Source organism: Petaurus breviceps, unplaced genomic scaffold, assembly GCF_028583685.1.
Source record: "Petaurus breviceps papuanus isolate PSGF00001 unplaced genomic scaffold, PetGlider_PUasm1.0 140, whole genome shotgun sequence".
Classification (NCBI taxonomy): Eukaryota; Metazoa; Chordata; class Mammalia; order Diprotodontia; family Petauridae; genus Petaurus; species Petaurus breviceps.
Genome location: NW_027185698.1, coordinates 11,497,027 through 11,519,251, shown reverse-complemented (window position 1 = coordinate 11,519,251; position 22,225 = coordinate 11,497,027). Strand labels below are relative to the sequence as shown.

At 34.7% G+C, this 22,225-nt stretch overlaps 1 long non-coding RNA gene and 1 pseudogene across 1 annotated transcript in view; both read right to left on the bottom strand.

The window, feature by feature from the left end:
- Positions 1-22,225, bottom strand: part of LOC138150251 (uncharacterized) — a 213,234-nt gene that overhangs the window by 25,700 nt on the left and 165,309 nt on the right. The gene's annotated exons all lie outside the window — the stretch shown is intronic.
- On the bottom strand, positions 10,635-12,283 carry LOC138146702 (lupus La protein pseudogene; annotated as a pseudogene).

Here is a 22,225-nt window from a genome sequence, read left to right as displayed (position 1 = left end):
CTAAATACTCACCTGAATAAAATTGAGAAATAAGATATCAATGAATTGGGAATGTATCTAAAAAATCTGGAAAAAGAACAAATTAAAAATCCGTAATTAAAAACCAAATTAGAAATTCTGAAAATCAAATGAGAGACTGATAAAATTGAAATCAAGAAATTTTTTGTACTAATGAATAAAACTAAGATCTGATTTTAAGTAAAAAATAATAAAATAGAAAAAAATTGAATTAATTTGATTAAGAAAAGAAGAAAAGAAAATTATCATTATCAAAAATGAAAAGGGTAAATTTTTCACAAGGAAGAGGAAATTAAAGCAATAATTAGGATCTATTTTGTCCAAGGGTGTGCCCAAAAAATCTGACAATCTTAGTGGAAATTGATGAATATTTACAAAACATGCAAATTGCTCAGATTAACAGAAGAAGAAATAAAATGCTTAAATAACACTATTTCAGAAAACAAAACAAACAACAAAAAAAGAAACAAACAACCATCTGTGAATTCACTAAGAAAAAAATTTTCAGGGGCATATGGATTTACAAGTGAATTCTATCAAACATTATAAAGAATAATTAATTCCAATACTATATAAACTATTTGAAAATATAAGTGGAGTCCTAAAATATTTTTATGATACAAATATGGGGTTGATACCTAAATTGGAAAGAACCAAAATAGAGAAAGAAAATTATAGACCTATTTCCTTAATAAATACAGAAAAAAAAATTAAATAAAATATTGGTCAAGCAATTAGAGCAACTTATCTTGAGGATAATACACTATGGCAAGCTGGGATTTATACCAGGTTTGCAGAGATGGTTCCACATTAGGAAAGTTATCTGCATAATTAGCCATGTCAATAACAGCATTAATAGAAACCTTATGATTATCTTACAAGTTGCAGAAAAATGTTTTGACAAAATACAACACCCATTATTATTAAAACATGGAGGGAATAGGAATCAATAAAATTTTCCTTAAAATGATAGGTAGCATCCATCTAAATCCATCAGCAAGTATTATATGTAATGGGGATAAGCTAGAAGCAGATCTAAAAAGATCAGGGGTGAAACAAGGATGTACATTATCATGACTATTATTTAATATGGTACTAGAAATGTTAGCTTTAACAATAAGAGAAGAAGGGGCGGCCAGGTGGCTCGGCGAGTAAGAGCACTGGCTCCAGTGTCGGGATGACCTGAATCAAATCCGGGCTCAGATACTCAGTACCACACCCAGAAATAATTGGCTGTGTAACCTTGAGCAAGTTACTTAACCCCTATTGCTTAAAAAAAAAAAAAAAAAGAAAAGAAAAACTTCATTTATGGGGTGGCCAGGTGGCTCAGCGAGTAAGAGCACCGGCTCCAGTGTTGGGACGACCTGGAGATCGAATCCTGGGCTCAGACACTCAGCACCACATCCAGAAATAATTGGCCGTGTAACCTTGAGCAAGTTACTTAACCCTAATTCCTTAAAAAAAAGAATAAGAGAAGAAAAAGCAATTGAAGAAATTAGAATAGGTGCTAAGGCAATAAAACTATTACTTTGAAGATGATAGGATAGGATACTTAGAAAACCCTAGAGAATCAACTAAAAGAAAATACTTGAAATAATTAACAACTTTAACTTTAAAGTTGTAGCATATAAAAAAAAAACATAAATCATTTGCATTTCTATATGTTACTAACAAAGCAGAAAAACAAGAGATAGAGAAATTCCACTTAAAGTATCTGTAGACAACATAAAATTTTTGGGAGCCTACCTGTAAAGGCAAATTCAATAATTATATGACACAATTACAAAATACTTTTCACAAACATAAAGTCATAGGTGTATTAGAGAGATACAAATAAAAACAACTCAGAGGTACGGCATCACATCTATGATATTGGCTGGGAAAATGAAAAAAAATAGAGATTTGGGAAATCTGTAACACTATTTCATTGTTGGTGGAGTTGTGAACTTCTCCAACCATTCTGGGGAGCAATTTGGAACTCTATGTGAAGTGTTACAAAAATGTGCATTCCATTTGACCTAGCACTAGTACTTCTAGGGAGTTATAAAAAAGATCATGCAAATGGGAAAAGGACCCACATGTACAAAATATTTATAGTAGCTCTTTTTGTGGTGGCCAAGAACTGGAAATTGAAGGGATGCTCATCAATTGGGGAATGACTGAACAAGTTGTGGCATATGAATGTAATGGAATATTATTGTGCTATAAGAAATGATGAGCAAACATAGTTCAGAAAAACTGTCTCCACATGCATTGGCAAGCTGGTCAGACACACCAGTTAGCCTTTATCCCCTGGAGTGAAAAGCCACTGAGCACTGCAGCCATGCAGCTGCTGCCACATGGCAGCTTCAGATACTGGCCTGCAGATTGTAGGTGGACCAAGCATCAAGTCAGAGGGGTAAGTGCTCTTGCTTTAATCTGCTTGGGTCTGGATTGCAGTCTAGGGTGAAGGTACTGGGGTGTATGACCAGCTTATCGGAGCATGTGGAGACTTCAAAGACAGCACCCAACTAATACCTTTGACAGCTGAGAAAAGCCCAGATATTGGGACAAAACTCCCCTGTCGGGTAGCAGAGTGCTACTGTGGCAAAAAGCCCAAAAGTCAAGTAATTGAGTGGCAATATGAACAAAAAGGGAAGCAATGCAAACAGAGCAACCCAACTTCACACTCCTAGTTTGGGGACAAATAGAATCAAAGCATGGAACAGGAGGAAGACAATGAAGTCAAAACTCCTGCACCAAAAGCTTCCAAGAAAATTACAAGCAGGTTACAGTCACTAGAGGAACTTAAAAAAAGATTTTGAAAATCAAATAAGAGAAATGGAATAGATATTGGGAAGAGAAATGAGAATAATAGAAAAAATTGTGAAATGAGAGTCAACAACATGACTGAAGGACATAACACCTTAAAAAATATACTAACTCAGATGACAAAAGAGGCTCAAAAAGGCAATGAGGATAAGAATCCCTTAAAAAGCTGATTTTGCCAGATGGAAAAAGAATCTCAAAAGCTCACAGAAGAGAATCATTCCTTCAGAATTAGATTGGAGCAAATGGAAGCTAGTGACTTTAAGAGAAATCAAGATACTACTAAACAGATGCAAACAAATGAAAAAATAGAAGGCAATGTGAAATATCTCACTGGGAAAAACCACTGACGTGGAAAATAGATCCAGGAGAGATAATTTAAAAATTATTGGAATACCTGAAAGCCATGATCAAAAAAAAAAAAGAACCTAGAAATTATCTTCAAGAAATTCTCAAGAAAAATTGCCCTGATGTTTTAGAAACAGAGGGCAAAAGAGATATTGAAAGAATCAATGAATCACCTCCTGAAAATGATCCCAAAAAGAAATCTCCTAGGAATAGTATAGCAAGTTCTGGAATTCCCAGATCAAGGAGAAAATATTAAAGTAGCCAGGAAGAAACAATTTGAATATTGTGGGAAAACAATTAGGATAACACAAGATCTGGCAACTTCTACACTGAGGGTTTGAAGGGCTTGGAATATGATATTCTGGAGGTCAAAGGAGCTGGAATTAAAACCAAGAATCACCTTCCCAGCATACGTAAGTAATATTTTTCAGGGGAAATATGGACATTTAGTGGAATAGAGGACTTTCAAGCATTCTTGATGAAAAAGACAGAGTTGAATAGAAAATTTGACATTCAGATACAAGAAGTGAGAGAAGCGTCAGAAGGTAAACAAAGAAAAGAAATCATAAGGAACTTATCAAAGATGAACTATTTACATTTCTACATGGAAAAAGATAATTGAAACTTATGAAAATTTTCTCAGTATGAGAATAGTTGAAGGGAATAGAAATGTGTGTGTATATATATACACACATATATGTTTATATAGGAGGGTATATGGGTGTATGAATACATATATGAATGTGTGTATATATGTGCACAGGTATACATAGATAGAGGGCACAGGACCAATTTAATAAGAAGGGATGATACTTAAAAGGTGAAATTAAGAAGTGAAAGAGGAATATAATGAGAGGACATGGGGAGAGACAGCATGGGGGTAAACTGTCTCATATAGAAGAGGCAAGGGAAAATGGTTACAATGGAGGGGTAGAAGAGGAAGGCAAAAGGGAATGAGTCAACCTTATTCTCATTTAATTTGGCTTAGGGAGAGAATGGCATACACACTAAATAGGGTATCACCCTGCTGGAGAGTAGTGGGGGAAAGGGATGAATGGGGTATGATGGAAGTGAGGGCAGGTTGCGAGGGGGGAAGAGAAGTTGGAAGTACCCATTTTTGAAAAGGGACAGGATGAGAGTCAAGAATAGGACAAGTGTGAGGTGGGATAGGAGGGAGGGAAATATAGTCAGTCTTTTACAATATATCCACTATGGAAATGCTTTGCATACCGTGTTTCCCCAATAATAAGACACTGTCTTATTATTGTTTTTGGACAGAAAAACACCAGAGGGCTTATTTTCAGGGGAGGGCTTATTTTAATGAACATTGACAGCAATTTTAATAAACAGGTAAATGTGAACCAAAAAATGTACCTTTATTCAATAAGCAAATCACTGGGGAAGAACAGGATGACGCGCTCACTGCTGCAGCTCTGATTGGATGCAGCTCAGAGTGCAGCGTGCATTTCACCTGGGGGGTGGGGAACGGTGCATACAGAGGGTACCGTAATGTAGCGTGTAGCGCAGGGGATCACCTTCACTACAGTAGCAATCTTAATAGGGCTTATTTTTGGGGGAGGGCTTATTTTAGAGGAATCTTACACAGTAAGGGGAGGGCTTATTTTCGGGATAGGTCTTATTATCGAGGAAACACGGTAGCTACACATATATATCCGATATTGAATTGCTTATCTTCCCAGTAAAGATGTGTGACAAGGAAGGAAGGGAATGAATCTGGAATTCAAAGATTTAATATTAAATATTATATATATATATATGTATATATATTATTAACATTATTTATATGTAACTGGGAAATAAGATATGCAGGCACTGGGTCATAGAGATCCACCGTGCCCTATGGGAAAGTCAGAGGGGCTATGGGAGAACATATGGAGAGAGCAGACTGGAGGAGGGGATATCCAGTGGGATCACTATTTTGGTGTGATGGGTAGGGGGAAAAGGTGAAGAAAATTTATAGCTCAAAATCTTGTGGAAATGAATGATGCTAGAAGTTAATAAAGTATTTGATAAAAAAGTGTGCATACCCCTTGATATAGCAATACCACTAATAGGTTTGTATCCCAAAGAGATCATAAAAATGGAAAAAGGATCCACATGTTCAAAAATATTTATATCAGTTCTTTTTGCAGTAGCAAAGAATTAGAAATTGAGGAGATGCCTATCAATTGGGTAATAATGGAACAAGTTGTGGTATATGAATATAATGGAACATTATTGCACTATAAGAAATGAGGAGCAGATGGACTTCATAATGACCTGGAAAGACTTATACAAACTGATGATGAGTGAAATGAACAGAATCAGGACAACACTGTACACAGTAATAGTAACATTGTGAGGTGACCAACTTTTTTAGGTTTAGCTCTTCCAAGCAATGCAATGACCTAAGACTATTCCAAAACACCCATGATGGAAAATGCTATGCACATCCAGAGAAAGAACTATGGAGTCAGAATGATTGAAGCATACTATTTTCTCTTTATTTCTTTATATTTTTTCTTTCTTATTTTTTTTCCCTTTTGTTCTGATTCTTCTTTCACAACATGACTAATGTGGAAATGCTTAATATGGTCTTACATGGATAGCCTATATGGGATTGTATGCCATCTTGGGAATTGAGAGGCTGTAGGGAAGGGAAAAAAATCTTAGAACTTAAAATCTAAAAAAAACAAATGTAAAAACCTAAAAATAAACAAATAAACGAATGAATGAATAAATAAATAAATAAAAGAAATATTAATTTCTAACTCTTTCACAGGAATACATCTTTCTCACACCCCAGGAAAATCTATCAAATAGTTGAAATAATCATAATTCTTTTTTTGATTTTTTTAATTTTTTGGTCTTTATTAATTTGTTTGTTTACTTTTAGTTTACAAGATTCAGTTCCACAATTCCATGAGTTTCAAATTTTCTCTCCCTCCCAACCCTCTACCCCGGTGGCATACAATCAAGTATAGGATTTGCAAATACTTTCACATTAGACATTAGTCAGGTTATAAAGAAGGATTGTATCAGATGGAATGAAGGAACAATGGGAAAGAGGGAACAAAAACAAGCAAGAAAAAGAAAAACAGCAGTTAGTTTGGATATATCTGTATTCAATCTCAGTTTTTCTCTGGATGTAGACATCTCTCTCCATCATGAGTCTTTTGGGGTTGACTTATAACTTTGCATTGGTGAGAAGAGCTCAGGCTATCAAAGTTGGTCATAACACATAGGTTGTATATGTAATTATGTACTAATTTCTCCTGGTTCTACTATTCTCACTCAGCATCTGTTCATATAAGCCCCTCCAGGTAAATATGAAGTCCATCTGCTCCTTGTTTCTCATAGCAAAATAGTATTCCAGGTACTGATACCTAAATCTGGAAGAGATAAAACAGACAAAGAAAATTATAGACCAATTTCCCTCATGAATACAGATGCAAAAATTTTAAATTAAACATTAGCAAAAAGACTAGAGCAACTTATCACAAGAATAATATATTTTGATAAGGTAGGAATTATTCCAGGAATGCAAGGATGGCTCTATTTTAGGAAAACCATTGGTATAATTGATAATATCAACAATAAAACTACCCAAAACCACATGATTATCTCAATAGATGCAGAAAAGGCTTTTGACAAAATACAACATCCATTCCTATTAATAACACTACAAAGTATGGAATAAATGGAGCCTTCCTTAAAATAATAGGTAGCATCTATTTAAAGCCATCAGCAAGTATTATATGTAATAGGGATAAGCTAGAAGCATTTCCAATAAAATCAGGGGTGAAACAAGGGTTTCCATTATCACCCCTCTTATGCAATCTGGTACTAGAAATCTCAGCAATAGCAATTAGAGAAGAAAAAGAAATCAAAGGAATCAAATTAGACAAAGAAGAGACCAAGCTATCACTCTTTGCAGATGATATACTTAGAGAATCCTAGAGAATCAAGTTAAAAACTACTTGAGACAATAAATAAATTTGGCAAAGTTGCAAGATATAAAATAAACCCACATAAATCCTTGGCATTCCTGTATGTTTCTAATGAAATTCAACAGCAAGAGATAGAAAGAGAAATCTTATTTAAATTTACTGTAGACATTATAAAATATTTGGGAATCTACCTGCCAAAAGAAACCCAGGACCTATATGATCACAACTACAAAACACTTTTCACACAAATAAAGTCAAATCTAACTAATTGGAAAAAATAACATTAGTTGCTTATGGCTGAGTCAAACTAATATAATAAAAATAACATTTTTACCTAAATTAAATTATATATTTAGTGCCACACCAATCAATTTACCAAAAAACTACTTTATAGAGCTAGAAAAAAATAATAACAAAATTATTTTGGAAGAACAAAAGGTCCAGAAGATCAAGGGAATTAATGAAAAGAAATTCTAGGGAAGGTGGCCTAGCTATACCATATTTTAATCTGTATTATAAAGAAGAAGTCTTCAAAACTACTTGGTACTAGCTGAGGAATAGAGTAGTGGATCAATGCAATAGATTGAGTGCACGAGACTCAGCAGTCAGTGACTATAGGAATCTACTGTTTGATAAACCCAAAGACCCCAATTTGGGGGATAACAACTCACTATTTGACACAAACTGCTGGGAAAACTGGAATATAGCATGGCAGAAACTGGGCATAGACTGTTATCTAACACCACATACCAAAATCAAGTCTTAATGGGTGCATGATCTGGGTATAAATCCTGATACTGTAGGCAATATGGGAAAGCAAGGAATAGTTTACTGTCATATTTGTGGAGAGGGAAAGACTTTATGACCGAAAAAGAATTAAAGAACAGTATAAAATACAAAATAGATAATTTTGATTACATTAAATTTCAAAGCTTCTGTACAAACAAAGCCAATGTAAACAAGAGTAGGAGGGAAGTAGAACATTGGAACAGAATTTGTACAAACTATGTCTCTGATAAAGGACTCATTTCTAAAATATGCAGAGAATTGATTCAAATCTATAAGAATACAAGTCATTCCCCAACTGATAGTCAAAGGATATGAAGAGGCAGTTTTCAGAGGAAGAAATTAAAGATATCTATAAGCATATGAAAAAATGTTCTAAATCACCATTGATTAGAGAAATGTAAATCATAACAACTCTGAGGTAGCACATGTCACTAGTCAGATTGGTTAAGATGACAAAACAGGAAAATGATAAATGCTAGAGAGAATGTGGACAAATTTGAACAATAATGCATTGCTGCTGAAGTTGTGAAATGATCCAACCATTCTGGTGAGCAATCTGGAATTATGCCCAAAGAGCTATAAATAATTTGATACCATTTGACCGAGCAATACCACTTCTAAGGTTGTACCCCAAGGAGATCATAGAAGTGGGAGAAAGACCTATATGTACAAAAGTATTTATATCAGCTGTTTTAGTAGTGGCCAAGAATCAGAATTTAAGGGGTTGTCCATCAATTGGGGAATGGCTGAACAAGTTGTGGAATAATCATAATTCTTAAACATTCCAGTTTTGGTTGCCACAAGAGTGGTAGTAGTGATGCTTTCTCCTACTACAGTTTCAAAGCCACTACCATCCATGAAAATTTTTTGTCTGTGTGTTTAGCCAAATGGAGACTTTTTGGATCATAATTTTTTTTATACAACCATCCTAATAATGTGATCAGATAGGTGGTGCAGTGGATATAGTGTTGGGTCTAGATTCATGAAGTCCTGTGTTCGAATTCAGTCTCAGAAACGTATTTGATATGTGAATTTGGCAAGCCATTTAAAGTTGTTTGCCTCGGTTTCCTCATCTGTAAAACTGAAGAAGGAAATGGCAAACCACTCCAGTATCTTTGCCTAGAAAATCCTAAATGGGGTCAAGAATAGTCAGACATGACTGGAACCCCTGTACAAAAAAAAAAAAAAACAACAACATTAATGATGCTGAGGTTGTGGTTAAAGGATGTTTTGAGACATTGAATATCGGTCAGAATCTTATAATGAATTGCAGATTATGCTTTTGTGGAGATTACTGTGAAGGAGATGAAGGTCAGAATAATTAAGGCAGGACTATTAAGGTTCATTTATGAGGATTTTTAAGTAATTAAGAATGATTTTGTGCAGAAAAATGCCAACCACATGCAGAGAATGAACTAAGCAGTTGGAATGCCAAGAAGAAAATTATTTTCTATTTTTTTAAATTTTGTTTTTTTTTTCCTTATGGTTTTTCCAATTCATTATAATTCTTCTATGCAACTTGACTAATGTGAAATTGTGTTTAATAGGAATGCATGTATAGAGTCCATATCAGATTTTAAAGAAATTTCTAAGAAATTACTTTTCTTAAAATATGACAGATAGGGCTGAAGTCTCAAGCTGTCTCCTTTCTCAGTCTGGACATTATCCTTCTCTACAAGTCATCAGTGTATTCCAATGTGGTCAACCACAAACAGACACCATAGTAAAAATCCATGTCTAGCCATTTTCAAGTATCATCTTCGTTTATCCTGAGAAGTGGTAGGGTGCGGGGTTATTGAAAACACTCTTTCCTGGGAATCACACTTGAACTTTCTCTATAATTCTTAGTCTATGATGTTGGAAACTTGGTATAGTAGAAGGAAAATCATATTTGGAGTTATAGAATTCAATATTTTTAGGGATTTTATGGATACCCTCATCAAATTCCCCTATTTTATCTTTTAAAAAAGCACATCAAGGCCCACAGAGGTCTTACTATTAAGACCTGTGTAATGGGAATGCAGATTTGGAAGATCTTCCCTGCCCCTAGGCTAAAGTGCACCTGAAGCCTGGGGTGGGAGGCTTGTTTTTCAGTAGATACTTCTTGATTGGCCAGTGAGTCAATAAAGTTGTTACATTCTCTGAGCCAGGAAAAGGCTATATAAGCCCTGATGTGTAGCTTTGTTTTGGGGGCTCACTTTGAGAAGTGTTCTGTGATTTAATCTGTATTCTGGGAAGCTGTTGTCCAGGCCCCCCCCCCAGCTTTGAAAAACCCAGATGCTGATTTGGTATGGATGTAATGGTTGGACAGTTTGGAAATCTGTCTACTTGATCTGTTAATGTCTTGATAATTCTGCCTGTATACTTTGAAGTTCAGGGTGCCGACTTTTCCCCTGAACAAGGTAAACGATATATGTCTGACTGATTAAAGTAAGCTTGTTAACCCATTTTGAGTTGCTTTCCTTTATCAAAGCAGATCCAAGAACCTGTGGTGGCGGCAAACCCTGAGGACGCTTGGGGTGCTTGCTGCTACAACCTGATATCTTAAGTTCTTTTTTTCTGCTTTTTCTTTGGAGGGCAATTTGAGGTTAAGTGACATGCCCAAGGTCACATGGCTTGTTTTTGTGTAAAGTGTCTGAGGTTGGATTTGAACTCAGGTCATCCTGACTCCAGGGCCGGTGCTCTATTCACTATATACCTTGCCTCCCCATACCAAAAGCATTCTTTTTTTTTTTGCCTTTTATATAGTATACATTTTATTTGTTGGTATTTCCAACATTACAAACCAGGCTTCACTGAAAGAACCTTTCTTTTGATGTTCAGATCAGTGTCTGAATTGCCAACATTTGCTATAATGAACAAAACTATACATATAAAAAAAATCACCCAGATTGAGTAAGGATACCTGGACAACAAAAACAAGTTAAACAAAAATATTCTTTCCTTCTATTATAGGTGGATATTGAAGTGGATTTCATTCGGTTTTCTTTTTAAAGACCCCCAAATCTGAGACAGCTTAAAACTTATTTGAAATGAATAAAAATTTTTGTATCAAACTACTGAGTCTCCAGCTCCATTTTCTGTTTTCAATTGTTTTGCTGCAGGTTCTTCTTTTTCAGGGTCTTCTCGTGTCCTTTTAACGGATCCTCCAGCATCACCATTTTCCTGTTCTTCATCACTATTAAATTTTGTTTTCTTGCCTTGGAATTGTATTTTTCCTTTATTGGGTGTACCCTGAACAGCTTTACCACTTCCTCTTCCTTTTCCTTTAAATTTTTGACCTTTTGACTTCATCTTATTTAGGGATTGCTGTTGGTCTTCAATGATTTTTTTCAAAGCTTCTTTCTCTGTCTCTCCTTCTAATACTTCCCAAGTTACATCTTTGTTTCTTATTTTTAAGTTTCGATTATTTGCTACATTGGGTTTGTTCAGTGCTTCTTTTACCTTTTCTTTAAATAGTATTATTCCCTCTTTTGTTCCTCTGATGAAATCTATCCACTTTATTTCTCCATGATTAGAGAAAAGTGTGTGAAGATCTTCTCTACAGGTTTGGTCATCTAAATCACTGGAAAATTTCAGCAAGCATCTAATCTTTTAATCCAGGGATTTCAATTCAGCATCTTCTGCTTGCCTCTCTTTTTCTCCTTGCTCTTGTTTAGCTTTTGCTTTGGCTTTACTTTATTTTGCTTCCTTTCTTCATTCTTTTTTTGCAAAGTAATCTCCTTAAAGAGTATCAGCAGCTCTGTATCTTTGCAATTTTGTCCAGGGGTTTCTATAAACTTCTTGGCAGATTCAACACTGTCAAACACAGCAAATATTGATCCCTTAAATGCTTTATGTAATGTTCTCCTCATCTGAATATTTTGTACTTGACCTTTACCTTTTAACAATTCTTTTATGTCATCAAGGGTTGCATCTGTTGCAAAACCTTTAACATAGATGGATCTGTTTTTTACTTCATTTTTATACTCATCTGTTACTTCAGGGAGGGGTTTATTTGGAGATCTTCTGATTTTAGTTTTATCCTCACTAACTTCCATGAGTTCTTCCTTGGATTTCTTTAGAGCACTTCTTATCACATCAAAGTCCTTTGTTAGTTTGCTTAATCTGTTGAATTTCATCATTATCTCCAAAGGTACCCAGCCATCATCTATTTTGATCTGTTCCTTTAAAAATTTGTCTCGTGGAAGGTTAAAGTCACCAAAATAGTACTCAATTTGTTGGCAAATTTTGGACTCTAAATCAGTCAATTTTTCACTGTCACCATTCTCAGCCATTGTGGGAGCCTATTCCGTGAGGTTCCGGCAGGGTGTTCGACACCCTGCCATGATCCTCACAACCCACTAACTCACTCTCCGATTCCTTATGGCTATCCTAAAGCTTTCTTAAAGGCCATCTGAAAGCAATAATAGCTTCAATTTGTATAGTGACTTAAATTTTATGAAATATTTTAAAATATAATTTAATTTTTTTCTACACAAGAACCCGGAGAGTAGGAGCAGTAAGTTCCATTTTAGAGATGGGAAAACTGGGACAAACATAGATTAAGTGACTTATCCAAGATGATACAACTAGTGTTTCATGCAGAATTTGGAAACACGGGTTTTCTTGGCTTTAATCATTGTGTAATATAACTGCCTATATTAAAAAAATATCTCATTTTAATGTAAGGAATTTGAGACCCAGAGAAGTGAGAAATCTTGCCTAAGGTTTATACATATTAGTAATGAGAAAGAATGCCTTAGATCTATTGCCATTTACTTTAAATCAGAGTGATATGGGTTCATATCTTATGTCTATTATTCCTTTTAATATGGACCTTTCCATGTCATAGTTTCAGCAATGAAATGAGTGGTCAGGTTAAATTATCTTTACCTTTATCATCTTAGGATTCAATCATCACAGGTTCTTTTAAAAAAAATAGAGCCTCTATACAGATATAGCCCTGATATCATCTATTGCCTTTCTATTTTTATTAATTTCTAAATCATTTCAATACCAACATAGATAGAATATTATAAATGTCATATTTGAGAATTCAAACAAGTTTCTAAGTTAGATTTTTGCTTTCTTTAGCTCGTCTTATATGATTATGATATGAATATGATATATTGCCATTATAGTCTGTCAAATAAATAATAAGAAAGTAACATTTCACCTATGTTTTTGCTTTCTATTTCATAACTGTATCTTTCAAATAATATTCCATCTATTCTCTTGATGAAGTCTTGGCATTTATATGCATTGTTCCACCACACATTGATTGGAGAATAAATCCCTGCAATATATTTCCTTTCCATGTTTTTGTTATATGTCTATATTTCATACCACACCTTACTATCTTTTTTAGTCTTTTAACATGCATGCTACAGATAATCCAATAAGACCAACCATCAAAATTCATTTGCACTCAGATAAAAATTGGCATTACTTTATCTTTTGCACATGAATTTTTTTATAGAACTTTAAAGGAACAACTAATAACGTAATGGCCAGCATGTCTCTTCATCCTGAGAAGACAAGTTTTAGCACTAAAATATAAAGTGGAGAAAGTCACAGAAATGCAAGGGAAGGGGAAGCAAAATAATTTTAATAATCCATGAATATGAAACCCAGAATAAAACACAATAGTGTAGAGTGCATGTGTTTAAATAAAGGAATCAATAGGAAAAAAATACTAATAGAAACTTTCAGGGCAGAGCCTAGAAATTCAATATTCTTCCATTTTCTTTTAGTGAGGGTGATGTTATAAAGGCAGCTGAGTTAGTTTACATAGGTGAAAATAGAAGTGGTATTGTCTATAGCTACCTGACATTAAAGAAACAATTGAGTTAAAAAAAAATAAAGCAAATGAGGGAGACAAACAATGGTTTATCTTAATGTGAACATAGAATGAACCATCTTATTTCAGCAAGGATGTTACCAGAAGCTGCCATGAGGCACAATCCTTCTGAACACAGGATAAGTCTTAAAAGCCTATGCACAACTCTATTTAGTAAACAGAGTGATATCAGATAGTAGCATTGATAACATTACACAAAACTAATGAGATTGGCATCCGATATTACATTGCGCAGAGATGCTGACATTCCCATGTACTAGGATCTTCATTGTGAGATAAAAATTCTTAACAGCTGACATTATGACAGCAATCACATGCACATCAAACACACACACATACATATGTATGTATATATGTGTATATACCAGGATACATAATGTGTGTGGAATACCATGAATTTCAAGTTCAATCACATTAAATCAATTTTTTTTCACAGAATGGTATTAACATAAGTAATAAAAGTGATTGTATTTGATATAATTTCCTTTTTTTCTCATTTTTATACATCTCATCAGCATGTCATTAATTATATCAATAGATTTTAAGCTCCTTATGTTTCTTTTTATCTCTATTTTCTCAGGACCCACAATAGTGCCTTAGTATATGCCTATCAAATGCTTGTTTGCTATTGATTGACTGATTGATTAAATGATTGCTATACAAATGGATTATATTTTTGCTATATTGATAGGAATGATTTAAAAGTCTGACATTCATTTTTTACATAGCTGTTATTATAGTCATATAAATAAATGTCTAAAATCATGACTAAAACTTGACACTGAATAGTATGTCACATGCTGGTGAACCTGAATTCTGTTAAGTGTACAAAATATCCTTGGTTCTGAATTCCAGCACACAGTTCATATGAAATATTAAAGTTCCTCAGAGTTTATTGCAGGGAATTGTTAACTACTTGTGGAATTCCTCAGTCATTTGCCATTATGCATAGCAGGTACTATTTGAAAATCCAGTTGTTCTTACTGGAAATTGGGGTACATATCCTATATATTTTAGTTATAATATAAATATTTCAGCCTGACTTTTAAGGCTCTCCATAGTATAATTTATATCTATCTTTCTAAACTTATTTTATATCATTATTCTTCATCTAATGCCGTATCTCAGCACAAGTAGACATTCTCTGTTCTCTGAAAGAGATACCATTTTTGTAATCATTTATTTGAATAATCTATGCCTCATGCCAGGAATATACTTCCTTGTTCAATCAGCAAACATTTAGCAAGCAATTATTATGTGCTAGGAACTGTATTAAGACTTGGGGATATAAAAAGACAGTCCTTGCTATCTACGAGCTTAAAATCTGATGGGGTCCAGTGGCCAGATAGAGATCAGGACAAATGGGGATGATGGAGGATGCAGAAGGAGACCTTGGCCTTTTTAAGCTAAGGTCTTTCAGAGTGATTAGGGCTATTTAAGAAGTGAGCCAAGGGATGGCCCCTTTAATAAAAAAAAATCAAACTTGAAAAGGCAGATCCTTAGGGTTTATGGCCAAAAGAAAAACAATTACTATTTACATTCACTCTGAGCCTTCTGGGGCTAAACAATAGCCATTAAGTGGCTTTTGGGTAGGGACTTGTTCACCAATCAAGGAGAGCAGGGGTGAATTAGGTTTAAGGCATGGTCTTTAAGAAATCTAGCCAGTAAATCCTAAGATATCAAAGTAGGTTTTAGCCTTCAAAATTTACCTTCCTTTGGGCAGAGCAACCTCAGATAAGGGCATGATACCCCATGTGGAGAGAGGAGATGAAAGGAGAGGAGAGAACTTCTAGTAAGAGGTCAAAGAAAGGCAGCTGATTATGCAGGATTGGAGGTCACCAGAGTGGCTGGAGTAGGAAAGGTATGTTTGAGAATCATCAGATATTTTAATTACATCTATGGGAGCTGATGAAATTAACAAGTGAAGTAAAATAGAGGGAAAAGAGAAAGAGGGCCCAGAACAGAACTGTGAGGTACATAGAGTTAAAAATTGGGATCTAGAAGAGGATCCAGCAAAGGAGATAGAGTTCAGATAGGTAAGAGAAGAACCAGTGGAGCATGGTTCCCTGACAACCTAGAGAGAAGAGAATATCAAGAAGGAGAGATAGTAACAGTTTCAAAAGCTCCAGAGAGGTTGAGATTGAAGATTGAGAAAATTGCCTTTGGATTTGGCAACTAAAGGATAATCAGTAATTACCTTCTCATGCCTCTATCTCAGAATTATCATCCTTCTTGAAAACTAACAGAAGAACCAGAGGAAAAGGTACTGTTTTTCCAAGAGTGTTACAAGGCCCATGTTAACAGGATTATTGAAACTAGTTAGAACTGGCTCTGTGGTTAATGAAAAGTCACAGCTAAAAGGCAATTCTTTTGACTGCACATGCCCAGCAAATTGCATGCTCTCATTAAGTTTGGGAACAATTGGATGTTTCCTAACAAAATACATAAGAAAATGGGTTAATTAGAGGAAATGATGTTTTGTATGTCAGTGTATACACAGACACACAAACATAAATATATACACATACAAATGTCTGTATACCACTGAGGAAGAGACTATTTAAGGAAACTTCATTAATATGAAGTCTTTTCAAAATCAATGATAAAATCTTGAGCAATGAATACCTCTGCATACCATATTTATGAAGGACATAGATAGAAACTGTGAAATCACCATTTTAACATTAGTTATCATACTAATTTGTATTTTCCAGCTGTATATTTTAAAGTCATTATTTAACTCATTTGGAATTCAGTTCAAGATGATTGGTATGGAGCCAACTCACTGAATGGCCTGTTTGTAAGTTCATCTTAATTCAACTCACCTCTAAAGAAGACAGCCTTGCTTAGCTTCTTAACAAGAAGACTAATTTTAGCAATCTTATCCATTTTTAGTTTAGCAATTGTAATAGTTTCAGTGAATACATTTTATAAATACTGTATGAATCAAAGAGAGTCAATTGGCTAATTTTTTAGTGACCTTTCTAGAATCTTTCAAGTTTTTTTCCCCCTGAACTCTTAATTTGATAAGAATAGAAATGACTGGTTCTATTTTATTTAATTCACAGGCAGTAGTACTGAAAATAATTTAGTCATCTTTCCTTCCCAGGAGAATAGACATGAGGAAGAAAAGTATAATTCCATGCTCAAAAAAACATGATGATAACATAGATAATTACTTAAGTATGACTGATGTCTTAGATTGTTGTTCTCACATATATGAACCATTTTGGCACACTGAAAAGTTTCTTTCCTCTTATCACATAAGTCTAGTTTGAAAAGAAAAAATAACTGAAAATGCCAAGGAGGTTTAAAATTAGTAGATGTTATTTGCTTGCTTTAAATGTCTTTCAAAGAATCTTTTCTGAGATTTGTTCCTTACCATTTTTCTTGTTTTGACGTATCAAAAATAGTCTTATTAAATGAACAAAACGGATATCTGAAAAGATATTAATAGAAATGAAACTGCAAATGAGTTAGACAGCATATTAGCTTGTTTCCCATAAAAATAAAAGGAGGGAATGAAATAGTATTAAATATGACTTTTGAAATCAGCTTTTGCAAAGACATGGCCTGGAACTTGCTTCTATGGGTGATACAGTGACTGAAACCAAGAATAAAAAAGTTGTCACCAAAAAAGTTCCTTGGAAAAGGCCAAATGATTCACCATTATAAAGGGATATGATTTTTATCAGTATAAATGACCTTAGAGATAATGGATTACCATATATCTTGTTGTTGCACCTAAAGGAAAATAGGACATTGCAAAGTGACTTGAAACCTTCAATATATAGTATCTCCACAATTAGAATGTGATTTTGTCAATGGGAAGAAGAGATTTATTTTTCAATTTGTATACTTAGCAATTAGCCTGTTGTATTGCACTTAATAAATGCTTTAAAAATCATTCATATAAACCAGAAATTTTAAAAATGGTTACTGGGTAGTGCAATGAATAGAGTATTGGACTAGGAACCAAGAAGACATGAGCCCAAATCCTACCTAAATCACTAGCTGTGTGACCTTGGCCAATTCACTTAACCTCTCTTTCCCTCAGTTTTCTTATCTGTAAAATAAAGATATTAATATAATCTCTCCCTCAAGGTTATTGTGAAGATAAAATAAGATAATATTTGTCAAGAACTTAGCACAAGGTAGGTGATATACATAGGGTAGTTATTATTAGTGTTATTGTTATTTCTCTTGTTAACATGGAAACTGTCCCTGTTTTCTTAGTAATTATAGGAAAATAAAATATATTAACAAATAAATATATTAATGAGCAATATGATAATTATATAAGTTGGATCCTGACAAAGTGCTTTGAGAAAATTTTCAAATGAAGAGAACATTTAACATAAGAAGTTTAAATTTTGGTGGGTTTAGGACCAGGCTGAGGAACCTGAGTCCTCAAGGCCACATGTGGCCCTATAGGTCCTCAAATGAAGTTCTTTGACTGAATTCAGACATCAAAGAATCCTTTGGGATTTGTTCTGTGAAGGTTGGATTCATGAGGTAAGTGAGATTTGAATTAAGCCTGAAAGAATGGGAAAATTTTCATTAGATATAGTATAAACTATAAGAAGGGGGAGGGAAAGGAAGAGATTTCAGGAGGAAGTAACTGCTGTCATATAAAAAGTACAATAAGAAAACTAAAAATAGGTTAGGTTAGATAGAATGTAATATATGGGGAGAGAAGTAATTGGAGGCAAAACTGGAAAGGTGTGCAAGTGTTTGTTTTTTTATGGGAAATATCTAACAAAATTGTCAGGCAGAGGAAAATAAAGAAAAATTAGAGAGCAAAAGTGAGCTTTGGTAAGAGAAAGGGACATTTCTTCCCCAGAGACTAATAGCAAAGTAATAAAATCTAAAACAGAGGAATTGTAAGGTGGAGGAAAGGGATGGTAAAGCAATTCATTTCTAGGGAATTCAGTGTTCTCCACAGAGCAAGAGGACTAGTAATTTTTTTTTAGGGTCCAGATGTGGAGGATAGAAAAGAATAGGAAATATTAGGTAGATTTTTAAAAAGTCAACAAAATCAATATTCAGAAATGGTGAGAATTGAAAAAAATGCCTTCAATTCATTTTACAATCTAAAAACAAATCTGAGGGGCGGCCAGGTGGCTCAGCGAGTAAGAGCACCGGTTCCAGTGTTGGGATGACCTGGAGATCGAATCCCGGGCTCAGACACTCAGCACCACACCCAGAAATAACTGGCCGTGTAACCTTGAGCAAGTTACTTAACCCCAATAACTCAAAAAAAAACAAAAACAAATCTGTCCCATTGCTGAATATTGCCTTGGGAAACTACCTCTACCCCCACTCTAGAATTTGTGTTGTCTGAACAACCTGGTTAAGTGTCATTTACCTGCTTATTATCCCCAGGTCTGAATTCTGGGCTGAACTGCTAAATACGATATTCTCTCGCTCCTCTGAAATGAATAACTATCACTCTGGAAATCAATAAAAATCACTTCTCTATTTGCTTATATTAAATGAGGGAAGATTAGGTTCATGGTAGAAAACTGGTCAAATAGATAGGTGCATAGGTGGTACATAAATAAATAAAAAAATGACTCAGTTTCTATATAGAGGAAGGCATAATGTCAGGTCAGGGTGGATGGAAATTCAGGGAGAAATTACCCTACCAAGACAATAAAGAATGAATAATAAGGCCCTTTGTTGAATGAGTCATCTGGGAGTAGATCAGTAGAGTTCAAAGAAAGAAAAGTGACATTGTTTCTGTCACATGAATGACCACTCATTACATGAGTTGAATTTTGCTAAAAGTCACATCAGTTCATTCACATTCCCGATCATTCTCCACTAAATTGCTAAAGAGTTTTTCCCAAAGTGTAGGTCTGACCATCAAACATTTAATGCAACAAAGTACAGTGGTTTATATTTATAGCCATTTCAAGCCTTTTACAATTTGGCCTTTATACGGTCTTCTTCTACTGTACTTACCTCCATAAATAATACAATTCAGCAACATGATCTACTTGTTTTATTCCCACTTGACACCTCAGCTCTCAATTCCATGCAATCTCAATGCAGGGTTAGATGGAAAGTAGTTTCAGAAGGGGGATAATCTCCATCAAATTCAAATTCATCTCTTTATTTTCCTGACTTCCATCAGAAGTCAGCTCAGATTGCACTTTCTTCTAAGTCTTTTCCAACTTCACTCCTAAATTTCAAGTGTTTCCCCTTCTGAAACTACTTTCCATCTAATTTATACTGATCTTGCATGTCCCTAATTATATTCATGCTTGTCTTGTCAATTTGAATATGAACTCCTTGAGGATGTTTTGCATTGTTTCTGAAACATACTGATTGATATAAAGACAAAGAAATATTCTTCAACTATCACAAAAAGTTTGTGAATGAAAAAATTTAAAAAAAGTGAATTAACAAAAAAGCACAAACTTCATTGACATTAATCTGCCTGTGACAAACTCCAGAAATGGTAGGCAAATTTGTTGATGTTGTTGGAAAAAGAGGTAATAATTTTAGAAAGATCTCACATTTTAGGTTGAAGATGACTAGAACATATTGACAGTGATTATTTTCTTGAAAAAAGGTCAAAGTTAGCAACTGGTATCTGAAATACCAGGTAGACAAATCAAAACAGGGATAACTGTTTTGGGGTTATAAGGGATAACTGGAGTACTTGACCGAAAGGAAGGCTAGAAAAAACAAAAATGAAACCCCAAAACCTTAGAGGAAGGCTTTCAATATTTTAGTGTTTCTGCAATAGAGATTTTATGGTAGGACATGGAAAACAATTTCATAGGAAAAAGACATAGTTGGGCTATACTTGATTGGGGACTAATCTAGTGATTGACTGAAGCAATGATGCCTTTCGAAATTGGGGAAGAGTTATATTTGGTGGAGGGGCATATATTCTATTATTGAGAACATATTTTAAGTATTTCTCATATAATACAACCTGGCAGAACATGTCTTCTATCAAAGTCTTAAAATGTATCCAAGGTTACACCCATCCCTTGATAAAGTATGCAATCAGTACTCTATTACATTACTCTATTACTCCTTTCCTTGAATCAACTTTCAGACACATAATTCAGCATTATTGAACATAATATGAAAAAGTTTTAAATACTTGTGATATTGACAATGCTCTTTTAAATATTGAGTAAAAAATAAAATATAAATCGAAGACCTGAGGCTAAACTAAACCTCTTAGAAAAGAGTATTGATTTCTTTCTCTCCTTATCTCTTTCTGTCTCTCTGTCTCTCCTTCCCTCCCTCTCACAGACACAAACATGTTAACACTTTAGCAAAAACTAACTTTAGATTCACATTTCATTTATTCATTTACTTTTTTCATTCAAATGTTTACGGAATGCATATAATTCAAGAGTAGAGTTACACCCCTTCACAATATTAGAATTATCTTTGATTCTTGTCTTTCTCTTATTTACCTTTTACAGATGGCTAGCTGTAAAGCCAAGCATGAGCAGCTATCCAGAAGAATGCTACTGTGAACAGCTTTTTTTTTTTCTTTGCAGAGGAGGGAAGCTAGGACAATTGGGGATAAGTGACTGTAATGTAATGCCAAGGAAAGGCAATTTCCCAAGGTTCAAAATACCAGCATAGGTGCTCTCCATTTTATTCAGTGACCAACCAAAAACAGAGAAGATCAAAACATGACATCATTCAAAATACAGCATTTACTAAGTGTGATTAAATAATCTCTAAGTACTACCCCACCCCAGGACCTTCCAATCATTCAATCAATTACAAAGTCCCTGTTCTAAATACTTCTCCACCCCTAGGCTATACCTTCATTTGGTCCACCACAAAACCCCTCTTCTCAAATGGAGATTAGTTTCCAAACATAAGTAAAGTACCTTCATTTGTCAATCACAGAGCACAATAAGGTCAAAAGTTCCCCACCCCTGGATCACAATTGAATCTACCCCAGAGTTACATCAAGTTTAAACACAGCACTTAATACCCAAATGGAGGTCTTTTCTTCATCTTGACATGAGGCAAGTTCTCAGCAATCTTAGTTCCTGGGGAGACAAGGCTTAGCAAGGCCACAAGATACATTGCCAGTCCCTTCATCAATTCATCCTCTGTCTGTAGAACAGTCCTAGAACCCCTGAAAACATTAGCAAAACCCTCTCCCAGGATTTCTCTAAACATACAACAAGAAAATCCTTCTTCAGGGCTTCTGAACCAACAGAAAGGTTCCCAGACCCCTGCAACAACAGCACTGTCCTTCACCAGTGGACAGTATTCATTCTGTCTGCAGGACAGTCTCCAGACCCCTGCAACAACAGCACTGTCCTTCACCAGTGGACAGTATTCACTCTCTGTCTGCAGGACAGTCTCAGGGCTTCTTGGCGAACAGCCAGGTTCCAGGACTTCTTCAACAACAGGACTGTCTTTCACTAGTGGACAAATCTGGCAAAACAACATCAAAACAGACAGACAAAGTACC